The sequence below is a fragment of the Arachis stenosperma genome, chromosome 6 (assembly GCF_014773155.1).
Source record: "Arachis stenosperma cultivar V10309 chromosome 6, arast.V10309.gnm1.PFL2, whole genome shotgun sequence".
Taxonomy (NCBI): domain Eukaryota; kingdom Viridiplantae; phylum Streptophyta; class Magnoliopsida; order Fabales; family Fabaceae; genus Arachis; species Arachis stenosperma.
This window is the reverse complement of record NC_080382.1, coordinates 85,479,422-85,486,304: the sequence shown is the minus strand read 5'-3', so window position 1 is coordinate 85,486,304 and position 6,883 is coordinate 85,479,422. Positions and strand designations below refer to the sequence as shown.

The following is a 6,883-nucleotide window of genomic DNA, read 5'->3' as shown; positions in this document are numbered from 1 at the left end:
CATTTAGCTTCATGATTGCTCCAAGGTACTTGGCAACTTGCTCTTCAGTGACATCTTCATCCTCTTCAGAGGAAGAATACTCATCAGAGCTCATGAATGGCAGAAGTAAATCCAATGGAATCTCTATGATCTCATTATGAGCCTCAGATTGCCATGGTTCCTCGTTAGGGAACTCATTGGAGGCCAGTGGACGTCCATTGAGGTCTTCCTCAGTGGCGATCACTGCCTCTTCCTCCCCTCCAAGTTCGGCCATGTGGGTCATGTTAATGGCCTTGCATTCTCCTTTTAGATTCTCTTCTGTATTGCTTGGAAGAGTACTAGGAGGGAGTTCAGTAATTTTCTTACTCAGCTGTCCCACTTGTGCCTCCAAGTTTCTAATGGAGGACCTTGTTTCAGTCATGAAACTTTGAGTGGTTTTGATTACATCAGAGACCATGGTTGCTAAGTCAGAGTGGCTCTGCTTAGAAGATGATGGAAAAGGCTTGCCATTGCTAAACCTGTTTCTTCAACCATTATTGTTGTTGAAACCTTGTTGAGGTCTCTGTTGATCCTTCAATGAGAGATTTGGATGATTTCTCCATGAAGGATTATAGGTATTTCCATTGGGTTCTCCCATGTAATTCACCTATTCCATTGATGGGTTCTCAAGATCATAAGCTTCTTCTTCAGATGAAGCATCCTTAGTACTGCCTGGTTCAGCTTGCATTCCAGACAGACTTCGAGAAATCATATTGACTTGCTGAGTCAATATTTTGTTCTGAGCCAATATGGCATTCAGAGTATCAATCTCAAGAACTCCTTTATTCTAATTCGTCCCATTGTTCACAGGATTCCTTTCAGAAGTGTACATGAATTGGTTATTTGCAAGCATTTCAATGAGTTCTTGAGCTTCTGCAGGCGTCTTCTTCAGATGAAGAGATCCTCCAGCAGAGCTGTCCAATGACATCTTGGACAGTTCAGACAGACCATCATAAAAGATACCTATGATGCTCCATTCAGAAAGCATATCAGAAGGACACTTTCTGATCAATTGTTTGTATCTTTCCCAAGCTTCATAGAGGGATTCACCCTCCTTCTGTCTGAAGGTTTGGACTTCCACTCTAAGCTTACTCAATTTTTGAGGTGGAAAGAACTTTGCCAAGAAGGCATTAACTAGCTTTTCCCAAGAGTTCAGGCTTTCCTTAGGTTGTGAGTCAAACCATATCCTAGCTCTGTCTCTTACTGCAAAAGGAAATAGCATAAGTCTGTAGACCTCAGGGTCAACCCCATTAGTCTTGACAGTGTCACAGATTTGCAAGAACTCGGCTAAAAACTGATGAGGATCTTCCAATGGAAGTCCATGGAACTTGCAATTCTGTTGCATTAGAGAAACTAATTGAGGCTTAAGCACAAAGTTGTTTGCTCCAATGGCAGGGATAGAGATGCTTCTCCCATCGAAGTCGGGAGTAGGTGCAGTAAAGTCACCCAGCACCTTCCTTGCATTGTTGGCATTGTTGTTGTTTTTGGCTGCCATGGGTTCTTCTTCTTTGAAGATTTCTGTTAGGTCCTCTATAGAGAGTTATGCTTTAGCTTCTCTTAGCTTTCGCTTTAAGGTCCTTTCAGGTTTAGGATCAGCCTCAACAAGAATGTTTTTGCCTTTGTTCCTGCTCATATGAAAGAGAAGAGAACAAGAAAATATGGAATCCTCTATGTCACAGTATAGAGATTCCTTAAAGTATCAGAGGAAAAGAAGAAGGAGAGGGTAGAAGAAGAATTCAAACTTATCTATAAAGATAGAATTCGAATTGTCCATTGAGGAGGAGTGTTAGTCCATAAATAGAAGAATATGAGAAGAGGGGAAGAAATTTTTGAAAATAAATTAAAAAGATTTAAAAAAAAACATTTTGAAAAATTGAAGAATGATTTTCGAAAAATAAGATTGGGAAAGAAATAAAGTGATTTTTGAAAAAGATTTTTAAATTAGAAATCAAAAAGATATGATTGAAAACTATTTTGAAAAAAAGATGTGATTAAGAAAATATGATTGAAAAGATGTGGTTTTAAAAAGATGTGATTGAGAAGATATGATTTGAAAAACAATTAAAAAAAATTTGATTTTTAAAATTAATGACCTGTCTAACAAGAAAGATATGATTCAGACATTAAACCTTTCTCAACAGAAAAGGCAACATACTTGAAATGTTGAATCAAATCATTAATTGATAGCAGGTATTTTTGAAAATGAAAAGAAATTGATTTTGAAAATATATTATTGAAAAGATATGATTTGAAAAAGATTTGATTTTGAAAAATTATGAAAACTTGAAAAAGAATTTGAATTAAAAACAGAATCTTTCCTCTTGTGCCATCCTGGCGTTAAACGCCCATAATGGTATACATTCTGGCGTTTAACGCCCAAAACTCACCCCTTTTGGGCATTAAACATCCAGCCAGGCACCTTGGCTGGTGTTTAAACGCCAGTTTTCCTTCCTTACCAGGGGTTTTGAACGCCAGCTTTTTCTGTGTAATTCCTCTGCTGTATGTTCTAAATCTTCAATTCTCTGTATTATTGACTTGAAAAGACACAAAAAAAATTTTTTTGGATTTTTAATAATGAGGAATAATCAAAATGCAACTAAAATCAAATAAACAATGCATGCAAGACACCAAACTTAGAAGTTTGTATACTATTGACACTAACAAATTGAAAATGCATATGAGAAACAACAAAATACTCAAGACAAGAGAATTTAAAGATCAGACAAAGAAATCATCAAGAACAACTTGAAGATTAATGAAGATACATGAATGAATTTGAAAAATGCAAGAAGAACAGAAACATGCAATTGACACCAAACTTAAAGTGAGACACTAGACTCAACAAGAAACATAAAATATTTTTGGTTTTTATGATTTTGTAATTTTTTTGGATTTTTTCAAAAATTGAAAGAAAATAAGGATATCAAAATTCTTAATGAGAATTCCAGGAATCATGCAATGTTAGTCTAAAGCTTTAGTCTAAAGGAATTAGACATGGCTAGCCAAGCTTCAGCAGGACATTACATTCAAGAGCTAAAATGATGAGAATCAATCAGCTTTGGTGATGATAAGAACATCACCTTGAAACACTAGAATTCATTCTTAAGAACTCTGAAAAAATACCTAAGCTAAGCAACAAGATGAATCGTCAGTTGTCCAAACTCAAACAATCCCCGGCAACGGCGCCAAAAACTTGGTGTTGTTGTCGGATCAAAACTTGGCACTGTTATTGCAGGGAACAAATACGAAACTGTAGTTAGGACATTTAGTTCCCCGGCAACGGCGCCAAAAACTTGGTGCACGAAATTGTGATCATCAATGGCGCCATCAACATGGTACGCTCAATTGCAATCTCAACTCTTTATCACAACTTCGCACAACTAACCAGCAAGTGCACTGGGTCGTCCAAGTAATAAACCTTACGCGAGTAAGGGTCGATCCCACGGAGATTGTTGGTATGAAGCAAGCTATGGTCATCTTGTAAATCTCAGTCAAGCAGATTCAAATGGTTATGTATGATTTATGAATAAAGCATAAAATAAAGATAGAGATACTTATGTAATTCATTGGTGAGAATTTCAGATAAGCGTATGGAGATGCTTTGTCCCTTCCGTCTCTCTGCTTTCCTACTGTCTTCTTCCAATCCTTCTTACTCCTTTCCATGGCAAGCTATATGTTGGGCATCACTGTTGTCAATGGCTACAGTCTCGTCCTCTCAGTGAAAATGTTCAATGCGCTCTGTCATAGCACGGCTAATCATCTATCGGTTCTCAATCAGGTTGGAATAGAATCCAGTGATTCTTTTGGGTCTGTCACTAACGCCCAGCCTTTAGGAGTTTGAAGCTCGTCACAGTCATTCAATCCTTGAATCCTACTCAAAATACCACAGACAAGGTTTAGACCTTCCGGATTCTCTTGAATGCCGCCATCAATTCTAGCTTATACCACGAAGATTCTGATTAAGGAATCCAAGAGATAAACATTCAAGCCTTGTTTGCTTGTAGAACGGAAGTGGTTGTCAAGCACACGTTCATGAGCGAGAATGATGATGAGCGTCACATAATCATCACATTCATCATGTTCTTGGGTGCGAATGAATATCTTAGAACAAAAATAAGCTGAATTGAATAGAAGAACAATAGTAATTGCATTAATACTCGAGGTACAGCAGAGCTCCACACCTTAATCTATGGTGTGTAGAAACTCCACCGTTGAAAATACATAAGAACAAGGTCTAGGCATGGCCGAATGGCCAGCCTCCAAAGGAGGGTTCAATCATAAAAACATGATCAAAAGATCTAAGGATCGAAAGACTCCAAATACAATAGCCAAAGGTCCTATTTGTAGAGAACTGATAGCCTAGGGTTTACAAAGATGAGTAAATGACATAAAAATCCACTTCCGGGCCCACTTGGTGTGTGCTTGGGCTGAGCATTGAAGCTTTCATGTGTAGAGACTTTTCTTGGAGTTAAACGCCAGCTTTTGTGCCAGTTTGGGCGTTTAACTCCCATTCTTGTGCCAGTTCCGGCGTTTAACGCCGGGCAGTTTTGAGCTGATTTGGAACGCCGGTTTGGGCCATCAAATCTCGGGCAAAGTATGGACTATTATACATTGCTGGAAAGCCCAAGATATCTACTTTCCAACGCAGTTGAGAGCGAGCCAATTGGGCTTTTGTACCTCCAGAAAATCCACTTCAAGTGCAGGGAGGTCAGAATCCAACAGCATCTGCAGTCCTTTTCAGCCTCTGAATCAGATTTTTGCTCAGGTCCCTCAATTTCAGCCAGAAAATACCTGAAATCACAGAAAAATACACAAATTCATAGTAAAGTCCAGAAAAGTGAATTTTAACTAAAAACTAATAAAAATATAATAAAAACTAACTAAAACATACTAAAAACATACTAAAAATAATGCCAAAAAGCGTATAAATTATCCGCTCATCACTCAGCACCAATAATCCTTTTTCCTCTTGTTTCCCTTCGTCATCTCCAAAGGGTTCTTTCAGGTTCTGAATCAAAGGATGTTGAAGCTCATTCTCTTCTCCCTGTCATACAACAGATTGCACAGTAGGAGATGAAATGTTGAAACTAGTTTTGTTAGAGTAATTGTTAGTGTGAGTGATGCAAATTATCAAACAGTTAGTGGGTTAGTGAGCAGAATTATAATAAACAAAGAAATGAAGAACGAAACAAAACTAAGGGGGTGCAGGGGTGAGGAAGAAATCAAAACAACTAACAGAAATTGACTGAATAAACTATACAAAAAGGAAAAATGCTCAATCTAGTGATCTTCAAACTTAATCATTGTTGATTCAAAATCAATCCCCGGCAACGGCGCCATAAACTTGATACGTGGAAACTTTTCTCTCAACAAATTTCCCTTCGGCAAGTATACTGAATTGTCGTCAAGTAAAACTCACAGTAGAGTGAGGTTGAATCCCATAGGGATTGATTGGTCAAGCAATTTTAGTTAGAAGAAAGTGCTAGTTGAGCTGAGTAGAAATTGGATTTGGAATTTGTAGAGAATTAAATGACTAGAAAGTAAATAGTAGGAATTAAAGTGCAGAATCTTAAATGGGGAGTTGGGGTAATAAGCATGAAATTAAATGGCAGAAAGTAAAGAGAATGGGTAAGATAAGATATGAAAAATCATTGGGTTCAAGAGATGTTGCATTCTCCAGATCAAGTTCATTCTCATCTCTTCCTCAATCAATGCATTCATTGATCTCCTTGGCAATCTTAAGTGATTGGATCCCAATTCCTTGGCAATCCAATCTCTCTAAACTTGAACAATTGCCCAATTCCTTGATTTAATTGCTCATGGGAAGAGATGAAGTGTGGTCACTGATTATACCACATGTATTCCCAAATCAAAGTGTTGGTAGGATTACATGTCACAATATCCATCCAAACCCCAATTTGGTCCAACATGAGAAAGCATTTCTATCATGATCTCTTCATCCCTTTTCCAAGGATCAAAGGAGATCCAATTATGGAGAGTTTCTTTTCCAAGACAACTAACCAATTGAATTAAGATTGAAAGCTTTCTAGTAAGATCAAGAGAAAATAAAGAAGAAGAAGAATGAAAACTATAATTGATCCATCAAATTACAACAGAGCTCCCTAACCCAATGAAAGGGGTTTAGTTGTTCATAGCTCTAGAAATGAAAAATAGGAGAAAAGAAGAATCCATGCTAAAGTGCAGGAAAAGTAAATATAGTTCAAAACTACTCCTATATATACTACTCCTCATGATCTTCTAGTGAGTTCTTCAAGTCTTGGATGTGGGCTCTGGACCTTGAGTTGAAGTAGTTCTCATCTTTAGTGGGCCCAGCTTGCAGAGAAATATGAGTTAGGCTTGGGCATTTAGTGGGAATAACATTGAGTCACATTTTTGGGTGCGAGAACGTTAGTGGCATTCACTTTTTCCACTAATGTTCCACCCTTATATACCCACGTTAACTCCAACATTAGTAGTCTTAACGTGACTACTAACGTCTCCTATTCAATCCTTGGCCAACGTTAATGGGACTCACTTTTCCCATTAACGTTGGCTTGTGTCCCTTTTCACAAACGTTAATGGGACTCACTTTTCCCATTAACGTTGGCTTGCCTCTTGCCCCTACGTTAAGTCTCACATTAGCTTAGCTAACGTGGCTCTTAACGTGGGTGTTCTTCACCTTCGAGAGCGTTAGTGATACTCACCTTTGTCACTAATGCTCCAATTGCCTAAAGTTCCTACGTTAGGACTCACGTTAACTAAGTTAACGTGGCTCTTAACGTAGTAAATGAAGCCATCTCCCAATGTTAGTGACAAAAGTGAGTGTCACTAACGTTGGTTCTTTGAATTCAACTCCACGTTAACT

The 6,883-nt window shown here is 37.9% G+C and overlaps 1 non-coding gene across 1 annotated transcript; it reads left to right on the top strand.

Moving 5' to 3' along the window:
* The first annotated feature begins 1,000 nt into the window (after positions 1-1,000).
* On the top strand, positions 1,001-1,108 carry LOC130937444 (small nucleolar RNA R71). Its single transcript, XR_009068664.1, has one exon. It is a non-coding gene; the product is annotated as a small nucleolar RNA R71 (small nucleolar RNA).
* The last annotated feature ends 5,775 nt before the right edge of the window (positions 1,109-6,883 follow it).